The sequence below is a fragment of the Misgurnus anguillicaudatus genome, chromosome 18 (assembly GCF_027580225.2).
Source record: "Misgurnus anguillicaudatus chromosome 18, ASM2758022v2, whole genome shotgun sequence".
NCBI lineage: Eukaryota > Metazoa > Chordata > Actinopteri > Cypriniformes > Cobitidae > Misgurnus > Misgurnus anguillicaudatus.
The window spans coordinates 30,208,948-30,226,873 of record NC_073354.2 but is presented as its reverse complement, the minus strand read 5'-3'; the positions used below and the strand labels follow the sequence as shown (position 1 = coordinate 30,226,873).

At 35.4% G+C, this 17,926-nt stretch overlaps 1 protein-coding gene and 2 long non-coding RNA genes across 4 annotated transcripts in view; 1 reads left to right on the top strand and 2 right to left on the bottom strand.

Annotated features, from left to right (window-relative positions):
* Positions 1-3,592: 3,592 nt before the first annotated feature.
* On the bottom strand, positions 3,593-17,413 carry LOC129429114 (uncharacterized). Its single transcript, XR_008639140.2, has 3 exons — positions 17,275-17,413; positions 4,183-4,241; positions 3,593-4,046 (listed from the first exon to the last, which is right to left on the bottom strand). It is a non-coding gene; the product is annotated as an uncharacterized lncRNA (long non-coding RNA).
* LOC129422018 (uncharacterized) lies at positions 4,853-8,378 on the bottom strand. Its single transcript, XR_012358717.1, has 5 exons — positions 8,080-8,378; positions 7,380-7,428; positions 7,161-7,293; positions 6,960-7,055; positions 4,853-5,662 (listed from the first exon to the last, which is right to left on the bottom strand). It is a non-coding gene; the product is annotated as an uncharacterized lncRNA (long non-coding RNA).
* Positions 17,374-17,926, top strand: part of clu (clusterin) — a 28,720-nt gene continuing 28,167 nt past the window's right edge. For both annotated transcript variants that reach the window (XR_012358719.1, XM_055185565.2), the window contains exon 1: positions 17,374-17,513. The gene's annotated coding sequence lies outside the window, so the exon portion shown is untranslated. The remainder of the gene's footprint in view (positions 17,514-17,926) is intronic.

Genomic DNA, 17,926 nt, shown 5'->3' with positions numbered 1-17,926 from the left:
TATAGTCTCCAATGAAAATCTCTCTTTTTTTTTGAGTACAAAAAACGCACGAATTGTTGGCAACAGTTTACTTCCTAGGATTGGTGATGTAGACAAGACCAACAGTATCATAATTCCTCACGCTTCGGACTCACAGCCTGTAAGTTAACTCCTGTTAGCATTGCATTGTGAGCGAATCGTTCAAACATGGTAAAAAGCGTCACATTTCCAGATGACGTCAGAATTATTCAGGCCAATCACAACGTACAGATTAGCAAGCTATCCAGATACACAGCGCTTTTCAGATCAATGAGTTTTGTACAAAATCAGTGCGTTTCAGGAAGACAGGGACATCTGGAGATAAAAAAATGTACGGTATGTGGAAAATAATGTTTTTTAACCATAAACCACGCGTACACATTGTATTATATCAAATACACAAAATAACGTTGTTTTTAGCAATGAAATAGGTGCCCTTTAAAAATTACATATCATTTTTAACCCTAGTTGACAAAACCAGTCATAAGGGTCAATTTAATTTATTGAGACTGATGCAAAAGTTCAATTCAATTCAATATCATCAAAAAGTTGACTAAATAAGCTTTACATTGTTTGTTTGGATAGGACAAAATATGCCCAATTCTTGATTCAGCCAATGTAAAAGAAAATCCAAATACTCAGAAAATCGCCTTTAAAGTAGTCCAAATGAAGTCCTTAGCAACTGCATCCACTCACAAAAATAAAGTTTTATTTACGGTAGGAAATGTACTAAATATCTTCATGGAACATGATCTTTATTTAATACCCTAATGATTTTGGTATAAAAGAAAAATCGATAATTTTGACCCATACAATCTATTGTTGGCTATTGCTTCAATATACCTGTTCGATTTATGACTGGTCTTGTGATCCAGGGTCACATTTAGGTTTAAGAGAGCCTGCACGTTCCTGCTATTGCTCAAGTGTAAGGGTAGCTCACTAAATACTTAAAACTATAACATATCATTTTATTCTGTTTATTAATACTGCATACACATTTCATGTTTTTTCATGTTTTATTCTAATAAAGAGACTGAGAATATATGGCCATAAACAAAAAATGTAATTGTGCCATAGTGACCTCTAATAATGCATTTCAGACCCTCCACCTCTGGATCTTTGTATAGGTTTTTGTTTACCAAGACAAACAGATCTTGGGCCCTGTTTTAACGATCTAAGCATATGGTCTAAAGCGCACTGTCTAAATGGGCATGTCCGATTACACTTTTGCTAATTTAACGATAGGAAAAAATGGTTTGTGCGCCAAGCACACGGTATAAAAGGGTTGTTCCTATTCTCCTAATGAGTAATGTGAGTGTTTTTGGGCGTAACATGCAATAAACCAATGAGAGTCTCAGCTCTCATCCCCTTTAAAAGCCAGTTGCGCTGACGCCATGCCGATTCCCTGTTTAGATGGTGAAATTAGTAAACAGAAAAACTATGTGGAGGAAGAAGACCACCAGTTTAAGATTCATGTTAAAAAAAAATTTTTGTGTATTAAAACCATTTAAAAGTTGTTTTCTTTCAGTCATGGAAGTAAAATTAGCCTACATGATATCCTACATGATCAGTGTAATCTCAAAGAATAATTTACAAATATGCAAGAAATGGTTTGTACTCTAAAAATACTTTATTTAATAACAAACAGGAGATAAAGAATTTACAAATGTGTGAATAGCTGAAACGTTTCAGACCAGAACGCCCATGGGCACAAAATTGGGCGCAAATGCATTTGCTATTTAAACAGCGTGGTGCTAATTGTGAAAATGATAATTTCGCCAGGTTGAAACTAGCAAAAAACACTTGCGCATTGCGCTGCATTGCGCTGCATTGCGCTGCATTGCGCCGGGTGTATGGGCCCTTAGTTTTTTATTTGTACCTTGTGCTATGAGCTTGATTAACTCAAAAAGGAAGTGAAATGTGTGTTTTATAATGTTTATTTATGTGTATTTGTTTTATATTGTCTCTGTATTTGGTGTATGATGACTTCTATGTCTTTTAACAAATTGCCCCAAGGGGGACAATAAAGGTTATCAAGACTAAGACTGTTAAGGGGGTCGCACACCGGACGCGCAGCTCAGCGCCGTTCTAATAAAATCGAACACATTGTTTTCTGTGAGTATACACACACCAGCGGCGACAGGTGGCGTCTGTCCGCGGCACCCATCTTTGACTCAGGAAGTTGCTAAAATCCCTGTCGCGCCACAGAGCGCCACTCACATAGTTTCACATTAAATAACATCATATTTGTCCCAAATCATTAACGATTAACATTGACTGCTAACGTATATTAAGCATTTTTAAGTAGACGCTATCTGACTAAGCTAGCGCTATTTTATCAGTCCCTCCAGAAAAACGCGATTGTGTGATCGCGTGATATATTGCATAATCAGCCAAAGTCTGCATATTTATGAGGGGCTGCATTTTTTCCAAATACGACGCACTTTCACCGCATTAATTACATATTTCCGCGCACAAAATATGCGGGGCTTGCATGATTTCATAATCTCTGCATTTTCGTAGCAAAAAGTCACATATATATTAGCAGAAAGTTGAAAAAATTTTCATTTACTTCCCAAAAGCGCAGCCGTGTCCTCTATTGCCATGGGAACGTTATGAAGTGACGTGATTATGTGACGTGAACATCATTGCAGCTTTTGCAAGTTTCTGCAGTTTTTTTTTAAGAAAACGTGCCGCAAAATCAAGGATTTTTGCCCGCAACAATTACAAACTGTTTTATATGCACTTCCGTTGTACGATACCTCCAAGTTGTCCTAGACGCGATGCGGCACTGAGCTGCGCGTCCGGTGTGCGACCCCCTTAAGACTAGGACTTTTGCAAAGTACTGTATGTTCACTTTTTTATGTTTTTTTTTTATTATTATTTTCCATGTATTTACAACAGTGTAACCTTTTCAATGAAGATAATATCCGAACTCTTTAAATATCTTCAAATGCTGTTAGTTCTGGGACGGTTTAAAGAAGATGTACTGTAAATAGCATATTAACCATGAGCATCACATGTTTTGTCAAAATAAGTGCCTGCTGCACACGCATCAAAACCGTTTATGATCAAAGAGACAATCACATTAACAAAATACAAGACACTTCCTTAACAGTAAACTCTGATTACGCATGAGATTATGCGAGTATCTGGCAAACGTGATCGTCTCTTTTATCATTAACCCTTTAGACGCATCTGCAGCAGGCACTTATTTTCACAAGACACGTGATGCACATTGGTTCACTCGACGCGCAGAACACATATTTTGAAATTATTAATCCCACACATGACGGGCTTACATGTTGTGACGAACTTCACATCGTGCGCCTTCAAAAAAAGAAGTCACCGGCTGCCACTGATAAATATCTGCAAAAAATGATAACATTTGTCAAAATATTGAGAAAATTGCCTTTAACGTTGACCAAATGAAGTCCTAGGCAAAGTTTTTAATATATTTACAGTAGTTAATTTACAAAATATCATCAAGGAACATGATTTTTACTTAATATCCTAAAGATTTTTGGGCATAAAAAATTATAATTTTGACCCATACAATGTTGTTGGTTATTGCTACAAATATACTCGTGTAAATAAATAAAAAAAAAACAAGAATTTCATTGAATGGAAGGTGACTCTTTATGTAAGAAACAAAAGTTTATGCCATATGAGAAATGCACACATTCATCTCTGATTAAATGTGGGTTCATGATACATTTAGTATCAAAGCATTTCTAAATAATTAAAACCATCTTAAACCACTCACCGCCTGTGTTAGTCCCGGGTGAAGCATTAATAATGACCACAAATAAAACACTACCACTTTTACCGTAACCATATTAGTGGACGAGGGTCACATCAGGACAGGAGATTCTGGGAATCCTGCGTCCCATATGGAAGGGGCCTCCAGAGTCCATTTGAAGATCTGGGATTTGTAGAATAAAAGAAGATACAAAGTTTCTGTTCGTTCTTCTGTTCATGTTCACTCTGTTTCACCTCAAGATCATCATTCTCTCATGCTATTGCTCCTTTGAGATCATCAAAGGGAAGAAAAGAAGAGAACAAAGGACGAGAGAACGGAGAGAACAATGTTTTGCCTCAAAAGATCTTCACTGGATGATAATGAACATAAGATGCTTTAAAAATCATTTGGATGTTACTCACAGCAGACTGGCTTTGATACGCTTTTATCTTGATGTGATCCAGACCCACAGTAGTTCCCACTGTAAAATTTAAAAGAAACAATATTGTAGCAACATGATTCAAATTAAAGAGATCTTGTAGATGTGCTTTTGCTCTCTTACATGTCTTGTTGGGCATGGTAACATTGTAATACCATGTTGTAAACTACCTTGTAAATAAATATGGTAATCATTCAGTTCCAATATCAACGTACCTTTGTGCTTAGTGTGTGTGTGAAGTGTTTTGCTTTCGCAAAAACAAAGATTGAACTGAATTAAACTAATAAGAAGAATGTGTGTACACTGTAAAATGTAATAAGTTGAGTTTACTTAAAAAAGTGAGGAAACTGATTGCCTCATAATTTTAAGTAAGTTAGTGTATTGCTTTTAAGTTGGCAAAACTTTATATTATTTGTAGCCTAAACTTATTCATCAAGTAAGGTAGAGTATTGATTTTAAGTTGTCAAAACTTAACAGTACAAGTAGACTAAACTTATGAATCAAGTAAAGTTAAGTACTCTTTACTTAAAACCATTAGTTGAGATAACTTCTTTTTGTTGTTCACTTTACTTGTAAATATAAGGAAACTGATTGCCTTACATTTGTAAGTAAGCTGAACTAACAAAAATGAGTAAAGCCAAAAAGCAACAAAATGAGGTTAAAACATTTATTTTAAACATGTTAACAGTGTACAAAGTAAAACATTTTTGTCGCACGCACGCACGCACGCGCACGCACACACACACACACACACACACACACACACACACACACACACACACACACACACAGTGTTCAGTCACCCATCAATCTGGATACCCAAAATGCAACAATAGACCTAAGACAGTCTTGTTTCTGTTATTACAAACACAATGAACACACCTTGACAAACAAATTCAAAACTAGTTTTTTTTAGTGACTGCAGTTTTGGTTTTGTATCCAGGTTGGCATGTGACTGATAAAAAATCACAAATTGCATCAACAGACCTACAGTAACAGTCTTGTTTCTGCCATCAGAAACACGCAAAATACAGCTTAACTAAAACATCAAAGTTTTGCAGCAATTAAAGTTGAGTTTTTCTGGAACTTGTATCCAGGTTGACAAAAAATAAAAAACCCAAAATGCAACAGATCTACAGTAACACGGACTTGTTTCACACAAAACACACTACTTCACATTAGTATGTTTTGTAGTGATGGCAGTTTTGACTTTAGTGATTTGGGCCCCAGGGAAAGAAAAACCCTGTGAATCAACTCAAAATAAGCTGTGAAGAGGTACTCCATATTTAAAACAACGATCAGTCCAAAAACTAAACACATGGCATGTGATCCTTTCTCAAGTCCATCCATGGCTGTGACACCCTACCAAATAATTGCTGTAAACCATGTGGAGAAATGTGTCTGTCCTCCGGCACCAGAATGAGAATTCCTATTGATAGTTGAGGTGGGTCACCATCACAGTCCTAATAAGATAGAAACGCAATATTAATATACATTCTCATAATACAAATGCAAAGTGGATGTGTCATTTAAAAATTTAAACTGTTCAAGGTGATGTTACTAGTTTTTGAAGTGACACTTAATTTGTAACAGTGCTTCGGTTGGAATTGCCAATAATAATTTGGACCTTTCAGCAGAAGCTTCTTTCCTGGTGGTGCAAAAACATCCTTGGAACATATTTAATTAATAATATCTTGTTAGAAAACTCTTCTATAAGTAAGGTATGTTGTATAGGCAGCAGGTTGTTTTTGCAGAAGTGATCCCCAACAGTGTGATTAGGACTCTGTGTCAAGCAGGGGGTCTTGTATCGAACTGGAGGGGCTTATTTCATGATAGCAACCTGCTGTCTGTGCATTATCCCACTTATTATGTGGCTATTTTACTCAAGGTAAGCAACATTAAATATTTATTTGAACTATTTTATTAGCTTATTTTTAACAAATACAGGAAAACCTGTTTATTTTCAGTTTTAAGACAAGACGTTCAAATGTCACAAACACACTATTTGGTTTAATCATTTGTAACTATAACATTATATGTTATTAAAAGACATTTGATTTAATTTTGTGTATTATTAAACTGTACCTGTCAAAATTATTTCCAGCATACGGGTTACAGCGTGTTTAAGCGGTTCTAAACTGTTTTGAATACATCTGAATGTAGTCGAAAGTGGACAGCTCAAAATGGTTTACACACTGTTAACATCTGTATTAAGCTTTGTTCACTCATAATGCGATAAACCAAAACCCATAGTGTCATGTTGATGTATTTCGCTACTGTCAGGTATACATCTCAGACTGATCTTTAAATATTTGATTTTTTTGCTTTCTTTATAATTTTTGAATTGGTTATGTAATTGGCATAAAACCTTTACCTGGCAAATAAATTATGTTTTCATTTATTCACAGCATTTATCAGAAGTTATTGATTCTCTTAATTGACGGAATAACTCAATGGCGGGGAAAGAGTTCAAAACTACAATACAAATTTCTCGCTAGAAATGCAACCAAAAGTGAAAATATTACTATATTTACACTAAATGTGTGCTCAGTTGCTTTCTTGCCCACCATTTTATTTTATCGAACTCAACCAGGCTCGACCAATCCTGAGCATGCTCACGCATAGAATTGTGGGACAAAAGGATGTGCCTTGGTGCCTTTAATTATCTTCTATTTACACATTATTTCTTTAATAATGCTAATTAAATGCTAACACAAAAATTAGGACATCTCATATTGACTAAACGAGAAGAATACTAACCATGTTTGTTTTCAGGAAGTCTGTAGTGTCTTCCGCAAGAAGGATAGCAAGACCACGGAGAACTACCGTCCACCGAGCAGTGACATCAGTGATGTTCTGACAAATAATACATAAAACATTGAGATCAACAGTCAGAACAGATTACTTAAAAGTTAGCAAATGGACTTAAACTATTTAAAACAAACAAACAAAAATACTTACTATTAGATACTGAAGAGAGCTTTTAAACTTTTCTTTCATTCAAAATCTTCTAAAACCGTGTTTAGCAAGGGATGAGAACAATTCTTGCTTGAAGTTTTTGCTTGCGACTTGGTTGTACTCCACAGTAACTTTACTATATGAAAGAAGGATAACAAAAGAAACAACATATCAAGATTTAAAACGTTTTTACATGCCCTAAATAAAATGTGTGTTAATTACCTGACTTTCCATGAAGGGTATGCGCTCTCTTCAAAGAAACAAGCTCCTGCTAAATAATAATAATATACAATTAACATAGTATATTGATTGATAGATAGTAAAATGCTATTGTAAAAACAACATTTTTAGCATTCACTCTATAAACTTAAAACGTTTTATACAGCACATCTATTATTTAAAATAACTTGGCATTTTAAGGTATGAAATTATTAATGTTTTTTCTCCAGAGGTGGGTAGAATTATGCTTACTGCATTACATTGACTTGAGTAACAATTTTGAAAGCACCTACTTTAAATGTGCTATTTTACCTTTTATAAGCAGTTCTAAGTATTTAGTTTATTATTATAAACCACACCAACACGAATTATAAACTCACTAATTAAGCAGTTTTTCCATTGCATACTTTTACTTTTACTCAAGCAGTTATTACTATAAGGCCTAACTTTAACTATAACTTTTTATATAATTACATTTTTACTCAATCTACCTCTGCATATTAGTTACTTATGTCTGTTGAACGAAAATGTTTATCTTTAAACATACATGATTAGCAGTTGTTGAGTTGCTAATTGTGATCAAATAGCATGCATCAGTTTTATTATTACCGACAAAATATTACTGTTTACAAACTGTGATTGTAATGTTGCGATAAAAACGTAGCAAATAAAAAATAAAAATGATATATAAGCACAAACTTACCTCCTCATGCTCTCATCTGACCATGTGCTGTTGTCGTCTTCTTCAGTTAACCACTCAGTTAAGCCACCACTTACTCCTTGGGAGCATTACTGCCACCTACTGTGCAGTCATCCTTTTTGAAAATACTTGAAATTTTAAGTTGAGCTAAATTAATCTGTTAAGTTTAATCAAGTTGACTTGAGTTTGCATAGAAAAAAGTTGGGATTACTTAGTTAACCTAAGTAAGGTTAACAAACTTAATTAAATAAGTTAAGTTTACTTAATCTTTTTAGTAAGCTCAGCTATTACATTTTACAGTGTAAGCTCTTATTTGGTCTGCGTTTAAACTTGACTATTTTGTGTACAGATATTGACGCAAATGCTTTTAATAAATAAACTGACTGAAGGGCCTCTGGAGACTTAATATGTGTTTACTGAAGAGTGTTGACGTGCTAATAACTAACATAGCATTTTATGATGTTGTGCAATTCGGATGTCTGAATTCTTGCTGATGAAGGTGAACACGAGAGGCGTTCAGCTGTTAATGGCACAAACACACCTGCAAATGTGGTCAAATGAAGTTTTAGCATGCATTAAATTACTTTAAAACCACCGCTTTGATCTAGTTGCCAAAACTACAAACATTGCCAAATGGAGTGCTTTAATAGACTAGCACGAGGAACCATCTGGCAGTAACTGATTCAGATGGCTTTAATAGTAAATAAATAACAGGAAAAAAACTAAAAATTTACACTTACAGTGTCAATATAGCACAAATATATTACATTTTGTTTTGGAAATAGGCAGGTTGTTTTTTCTCCAATGAATATGCAGGCACAAGTTCTGCACATAGCTGAAAACAGCCTAAATATGCAATGTTTCTTCCTGGGTGTCTCTTAAACAGGCTGTTTTTATGAAGACAGTGTTGTCATTTATTTTATTTTATTTGGGAGCTGCAATCCTGTTTAAATGTGTGACCCTGCAGCTGTGCTTTGTTGCCTAACTTGCCTTACATGAATCACTGCCACCCAGAGGACAGCAATGCACTTTGCATCGATTACATGAGTATCTTGTTTTAGTTTAAGATTGCTTGTTGTTGGCTCCTTCCTTACACAAAATATTAAATGCAAATATTAAATGCGTCTGCTAAATGAATAAATGTAAACACAAATGTATTGGGCTCAACCAATGGCCTGAGAATGTTACAAGATCTGTTTGTCTATATGACAGACATATTTTTGCAAAGACACTATATTGGCACATTTCACTTTTTTTATTCCCCAACCAGCCTTACGAGAATTCGTACATATTTTACGAGTTGGCTAATTCGTGTGAATTCCTACAAAGTTAATTGTGCAAAAACGTATGATTATCATAAAAAAACAACAATAACGAAACCCCACCCTTAACCTCAACATCACAGGGGCCAAGGGAAATGTACAAAAATTAATTATTTATTAACCAATTAATGCAAATTAGCCACCTCGTAAAATACATACAAATTACCATGAGATAGCGTTGCCCCAACTCACTTTATTTCTACAAACTTTCATTTTAAAAATCAGCAGACCGAAAAAAGATTTCTGAAAATTGAATTTGAAATGAATGGCAATAGAAACAAGAATACATTTTTGCCGAAAGCAACATGACTGTGGATAGAAAAGCTCGGATAGGATAGCATTTTAAAATACAAAAGAGTGTGGTACCTGAAAGACTTTACAGCTTGATGTAACCCATAGATATGTACACTAGATGTTGCCTTGCCTAAGGCAGTTCATAGGATTGAATGCGTCAATAGGGCCGCCATCTTGGAACAGGGGAGCCCCTCCTCTTTAATGCATCAGCATCAATGGCCCTGTCCCAAATGGCACACTCCGGACTTGTGGTCCTCTCAGAGTCCACACTTTGATGACATTATGTAGTGTAGACTTTAGGGACCCTTGATGCAAGTCCACATGGTTGCACCGGAGTCGTATTTTGGGACAGACTCGAGCGTCATACCGGAAATAGGAAGAGAAGTTGCCCGTCAGTGTGAACACCTCCCTTCCGTCATCTGATTGGTCTGATTGCTCTTTCGCATGGACTTCTGGGTTGGTAAAGTGCACTGTCATTTTCTGTCATTTTTACGATTGGAAGTGTGCTCATCAGCTCCCCCTTTGCCCCCTTAATGCGGTCTTTGGCAAAGCCCGCATTAAGGGGGCAAAGGGGGCGCTGATGAGCACACTTCCAATCGTAAAAATGCCAGATGGGACATCCTACGGACTCATAGATTAAGCAAGCACGTGCAATTTAAGGCCACAAGACCGAAAGTCCACATGAAGTGCGCCATTTGGGACAGGGCCCAAGTAGGCAAAGGTCCTGTCTCAACCTCAGACGTCACGCCCACAGAATGTTGGCTAAATACCTTCAGTATTGAAGGTCTGGCTACGCGAGACTAGCAAAGGTCTAACGGAAATAAAATCGGCATGAATGTGATTTTCTAGGGTTTTTTTTTTTGTTCGTTTCAACGGTCAGACATGTATTTATCATTGAGTCCAGAGAAAATGTAAAGTTTTGATATGAAGATAATCTACTTTTTCAAAATACAACCCCAAAACAGAAAAAGTTGGGACACAGTAGAAATTGTGCGTAAAAAAGGAATGGAATAATTTACAAATCTCATATACTTATATTTTATTCACAGTAGAATATAGATAACAAATCAAATGTTGAAAGTGATACATTTTGAAATGTCATGCCAAATATTGACTCATTTTGGATTTCATGAGAGCTACACATTCCAAAAAAAGTTGGGACAGGTAGCAATAAGAGGCCAGAAAAGTTAAATGTACATATAAGGAACAGCTGGAGGAGGACCAATGTTTAGGAATAAGAATGTTGTCCCATTCTTGTCTATTACAGGCTTCTAGTTGCTCATCTGTCTTAGGTCTTTGTCACATCTTCCTCTTTATGATCCGCCGAATGTTTTCTGTGGGTGACAGATCTGGACTACAGGCTGGCCATTTTAGTACTTAGATCCTTCTTCTACGCAGTCTTGACATTGTAATTGATGCAGTATGTGGTCTGGAATTGTCATGTTGGAAAATGCAAGGTCTTCCCTGAAAGAGTCAACGTCTGAATGGGATCATATGTATCTAGAACTTTGATAAACCTTTCAGCATTGATGGTGCCCTTCCTGATGTGTAAGCTGCCCATGCCACACGTACTCATGCAACCCCATACCATCAGAGATGCAGGCTTCTGAAATGAGCGCTAATAACAACTTGGGTTGTCATTGTCCTCTTTAGTCCGGATGAAATGGCATCCCAGTTTTTCAAAAAGAACTTCAAATTTTAATTCGTTGGACCACAGAACAGTTTTCCACTTTGCCAAAGTCCATTTTAAATGAGCCTTGCCCAGGAAAAAGGCCTGTGCTTCTGGATCATGTTTAGATATGGCTTCTTTTTTGACCTACAGAGTTTTAGCTGGCAACAGCGAATGACACGGTGGATTGTGTTCACTGACAATGTTTTCTGGAAGTATTCCAGAGCCCATGTTGTGATTTCCATTACAGTAGCATTCCTATATGTGATGCAGTGCTGTCTTAGGGCCCGAAGATCACGGGCATCCAGTATGGTTTTCCAGCCTTGACCCTTACGAACCCTTACTCTGACAGGCTTTTTTATACCCAATCATGTTGCCAATTGACCTAATAAGTTGCAAATTGGTCTTTCAACTGTTCCTTATGTGTACATTTAAATTTTCTGGCCTCTTATTGCTACAGTACATGTCCCAACTTTTTTTGGAATGTGTAGCTCTCATGAAATCCAAAATGAGCCAATATTTTGCATGACATTTCAAAATATCTTACTTTCAACATTTGATATGGTATCTATATTCTACTGTGAATAAAATATAAGTTTATGAGATTTGTAAATTATTCCATTCCTTTTTTACTCACAATTTCTACATTGTCCCAACTTTTTCTGTTTTGTGGTTGTATAATGCATACTGCTAGTAGGCCTAACATCCATACGCAGCACAAAAGTCCGGCATCGTCCATGAATTCGAAGTAAAGGCTGAGATAGCAGCGTTACCTAGCTACTTCCTATGACAGGATCCCTGTTTCAAGATGGAAGGCGGTTTTGACGCATGCTTAGAACCCCAAGGCGACATCTAGTGTATCTATGGATGTAACAAATTGCTGGCAAAGGGTTATGAGGAGAGATCTCCATTTGAGATAACAGGGTTTAATCATTCGGATGTAAATGAATGTCTGCTTCTTTGCCTGTAAGAAAATGAGCCACATAATGTTTCACAGGATATTCAAACAACATGTGACACTGTCTTTGGGTGGGGAAAATAAGGTTTTATTTTTGTTTATATGTTTATGTGGTGTTTTTAATGTTTTAAAAGAGGCCATATGTAATGCTCACACGTGCTGCTAACACATCCAGGGTGAGTGCTGTAACCTGTTAACATCAGCACTAAAAAATTTGTGCTGCAAACGTGCAGTTCACGTATGCATTGTGTAAAACCAAACTTAGCAATTACACTCACCTAAAGGATAATTAGGAAAACCTCTTAAATTTCTCATTAATGAATTATCTAATTAACCAATCACATGGCAGTTGCTTCAATGCATTTAGGGGTGTGGTCCTGGTCAAGACAATCTCCTGAACTCCAACCTGAATGTTAGAATGGGAAAGAAAGGTGATTTAAGCAATTTTGAGCGTGGCATGGTTGTTGGTGCCAGTCGGGCCGGTCTGAGTATTTCACTCATTCAAATGTCATTAATCTGCTCAGTTACTGGGATTTTCACTCACAACTATTTCTAGGGTTTACAAAGAATGGTGTGAAAAGGGAAAAACATCCAGTATGTGGCAGTCCTGTGGGTGAAAATGCCTTGTTGATGCTAGAGGTCAGAGGAGAATGGACCGACCGTTTCAAGCTGATAGAAGAGCAACTTTGGCTGAAATAACCACTCGTTACAACCGAGGTATGCAGCAAAGCATTTGTGAAGCCACAACACGCACAACCTTGAGGCGGATGGGCTTCAGCAGCAGAATTTGGCGTAAACAGAATGAGAACATGGATCCATACGGACTACCGGCACATCCGGGAACTTGACTGTAAATTTCATCACCGCCCCTTTTTGGGGGATAAAAAAGCAGCGCTTCCATTGGCTTCCATTCAAAATAGCGGAACAAAGCAAAGTTTTTACACAGCCGGCAGGCGTAAATAACTTATGAAATCACTCAGATTAAACATGTTGAGTAATTATTTGTCCACCCTGCCTGCCATAGAGCCCGAAAGATACATTAACACATTTGGTTTGGTCAATATAAGGACATGTCCCTTTCATTCTCACAGCGTCAAATTTGTGTAACAACGCCATCCTGTGATTGTTGGAAATATCGCTAAGCCAGTTAGTTGTATGGCTGGATGGAAAAGTGCACTCATTACTCTAAATATAAAGACATAATAAATAAATACGAAGTAACTTTCAAATATGAAGTAAAATCATTCACTTGCCGATCATTCAATAATGCCGATTAGGAGCATCATAGTTTAACTTTCTATCTTTAACATGGTTTCATTCAATATTAAAGATATCAAGGTTATATTTTCAGTGGGGATGCACCGATATGAAAATTTTGGCCGATACGATAACCGATAACTCTTTAAATTTGGGGGCGATAACCGATATCTATAGGCCGATAAATATTCATATTATTTTCACAATGAAAAACTCGCAGACCGCGGACATCTTGTCTTTGCGCTAGACTAACATACTCTTTTTAAGCCCGCAACATGTGTCATCTTTGTGCTATGTCACAGAAAGCACCAATCAAACTCCACATGGCCAGCAATGAGCAAGTGAAGTGGTTCAACAAACCAAAATAATCCATAATTTATCGGCTTTCATTTATCGGCCTAATTTAGCTATCAGACCGATAACCGATAATATTAAAAATAAGCAGTTATCGGCCGATAACGATATGTCGGCCGATATATCGTGCATCCCTAATTTTCAGAGATTTTCCTTTACATTATGTAAAATGATTTTATGTAAAAAACAGTAAATCGTAGACCTTCACATATAGACAGGGTCACAAACAGTACATAAATCAATAAATGTAAAAACTGAACAAAAACCTTTGACCTCTTTAAAAAAAGTTGTTTACATACTCGTGTTTCACCTAAGTGTAAATATGAAAAAATAAGTTGTCAATTGCAAAATAAAGTAATAGCACACCTCTCCTTCATCTCTGTAACACAAACAAAATGGGACAAATATTTTGCAGTTTACTACTTAGGGTTAAGGATTTAAACAAGCCTATAATATTAAATAATTCAGTATTATTTACCTATAATTAGTTCAAAATGAGACATAACAGACTGTGTTTACCTTGTACTGTAGTTTTTGAGTAGCATGACATAGCAATTTACAGTCACATTATGTCATCAAGGGGGCGTGGCTTTAAGCTGCAGCTGTTTTTCTGTAGGGAAAATGTGGGTTTGGACATGCACCTGCAGAGACTGAAATTTCACGCTGCCATTAAATTACCTCTGACTAAACAGCAACAAGTTATGAGAAACACCAGCTGTGCTTCCCTGACATTTAAGTTCCTCCGGCTTTGGAACGTTTCACAAAAAGCAAAATAACTCAGAGTGAGGGTACAAAAGCTACCCGTGACAATTAATAACAAATTAAGTGGGCACTTTACATCCACTGCAGAATTGATCTATTGCAGCTGGACTCTAAATGTGAAGGTTCGAATGCAAGTGATGACATGTTTTGTTTAAAGCATGTAGGTGTAATAATAACAAGCCACAAAATTACATGGTTATGTCTGTATTTCAGTTAGCATCTTATTTATATTGCCAAACGGTGTTTAGTTTCCCATTTTGACTAACATTGTTGTCTTTTCTGTCCAGTTCTACACACTCCCAGAAATAAAGGTACGCAGATGCTGCCAATGAGATGGTAAAAAGCTCCTAATATGAACCATTTTGGTACAAATATGTACTTTTCAGCTACCAGTGTGAATCTCTAAAGTACCAATGGATACCTTTAGGTACAAAAGTGTACTTTTTGAAAAGGTGCCACCCCAGTACAAAGTTTTGTGGCCTTTAGTCCATGAACACATCTATAAGTTTTTATATTCCTAAACATCATCAAAATTACTTAAAATTTGCAACATTTTATGCGATGTTAATTCCATTCAATTTTATGCAATGTAACAATAATGTTTGCATTGATATTTATGCATTTTATATGCAGTTGGCAGACACTTAACCAAGGCAACTTACATTCAAACTATACATTTTTTTAATCAGTATGTCAGTATTTGTGTTCCCTGGGTAGCGAACCCACAAACTTTTGCACTGCTAACACACAATGCTCTCCCAACTGAACTACGCTGTAAAAAATAAAAAATAAATGTAAAAAATAAAGTTAAACAATTTCAACTTATCAAAATTGACTTACATAACCAAGTTGTTTTAACCTCATGCATTTTTTTTTCTTTAGTCAAGATGCATTTTCTTGATGAGCAAAATGACCTAAGAAAAAATATATAGTTTTTAGACAAAAAATATACAATTTAAGTGAATTTCTGCTTAAAACAAGCAAAAAATAATAAATAATCTGCCAATGGGGTAAGAAAAAATTTCTTGAATTTTTCTTGAAAAATGAAGTTAAATTATTTCAAGTTTTTTTACATTTCTCCAATGGGTGGATTTTTTGCTTGTTTTAAGCACAAATTCAAAACTAAACTCATTTTCTTAGGTCATTTTGGTCATCAAGAAAATACATTTTAATTAGTGCTGGAATTGTAAGAATTTTTGGATATTTTTACTGAAAACAAGACAAAAATACTAAGAATTTTTTTCTTGAAAATAATTTTTTGCAGCGTGGGCAAAGATTAATCGCGATTAATCGCATAATTATTTTTTTGCATAATATATGTATGTGTGCTGTGTGTAATTATTGTGTATGTTTAAACACACATACATGTATACATTTCAGAATTTTTTTATATATATTATATAATATAGAATATATATAAAATATAAATAACCATATATACACATGTAAATGTTTCTTAAATACATACATGAATGTGTGTGTATTTATATATACATAATAATTACACACAGAAAGCACTTGTATATTATGTTACAAATCACTTTTATTTTGTATGCAATTAATCGCGATTAATCGTTGCCCACGCTGCAAAAAATTATTTTCAAGAAAAAAAAAATCTTAGTATTTTTGTCTTGTTTTCAGTAAAAATATCTAAAAATTCTTAAATTAAGATGCTTATTCTTGATAAGCAAAACGATAGAAAATATGTCTCGTTTTTAGACCAAAAATATAAAATGTAAGAGATTTTGTGCAAAAAACAAGCAAACAAATAGGGTAAGCAAATTTTTTCTTGAATTTAGTGTGTAAGATGTTCATAGTATTTAAATGTTCTAGATTTTTTGCTTACCCCATTGGCAGTTTTTTTTTCTTGTTTTATGCACAAAATCACTTAAATTTTATATTTTTGGTCTAAAAACTAGACTTATTTTCTTGGGCCGTTTTGCTCATCTTAATTTAGGAATGTTTAAATATTTTTACTGAAAACAAGACAAAAAATATTAAGTTTTTTTTTCTTGAAAATCACTTTTTGCAGTGCAGCACTAATTTTAATTTAAGAATGTTTAGATATTTGTACTGAAAACAAGACAAAAATTCTAAATTCAAGTCATTTTGTGCAGTGAACACAAGTTTTGTCCAATCAAAGTCATTTTCCAGAATGAGAGTATTGCTTCTTTTTTAATTAAAAAATATGTATAGGACAGAAATTCAGTAATTTCATGGCATTTTTAATATTACGTTGAGTCTTATTACATAATAGTCATATGTCAGAAAAATAAAGGCCACATCCAGCTGAGAGCTGGGCCGCTGTATTGGTAATGGTGTGATGGTAGCCTGTAACAGGTCAAGTCTAGGTACTCAAGTATCTTGCATAACGTTTAAAAAGTGGCAAAATTGTTTCAGTGTTTGTCTGTTTCACATAATTTGGCAGATTTGTTTTTGCACCAACACAGCAGATGTTATGGATTTAAGTGGGTCAATTTGAATGCTGTGGTGATTCACCATTGTTAAATGTTGGAACCCTCTAACAATAATGAATAATCCATATACTGTCATTGCCGGTAAACTCCAGAAAACAATTTTACCGTAAGCCCCGTGTTAAGGCTGCGTCTCCACAAGCCCATTGAGATGAGACAGAGCAATATTGCCCACTTCTGGTGAGAGGACGTGCCTGCTGTTCAGAATTATAGTTTCTGGAAAAGTCCAAAGCCACGGGCATTCTCATCCTGTGAATCACTGCGTCAACATCATCCAACCTCTCGGTATATAAACCTATCAGAGCGAGCACGGTCCATCTGCAAGAAAGAGACTGGATCAAAGCAAGGTAGGTCCAAAACAGAATAACTTGATGTTTTTAGTTTGCTTATATCAATTTAATTTATATGTAGCATTTTGTATAATTGTTTTGACTATATTAATGCACATCCTTATTATTATTCACACTAATAAACAGAAATATCTATAGATAAAGGCGAGTAATATAGAATTGCATGCATTTACATCTGTCCAATATTGAAACAGATCCAATGACCCACTGGTGCAAAACGTAAACAAATCTTTTACTTATCATGAGACAGCATACTGTATATATAATATTTTCAGAATTGCAAAGTCATAAAAACCTAAATTATGAATTATACTCTGTATTATACTGCTGTTTGTCTGAGTTTCAATGCAATGAGTTCTCTGGAAGATGTAGTATTGATTTTTTCATTTCAGAGAGGAATTTGTCTCGCA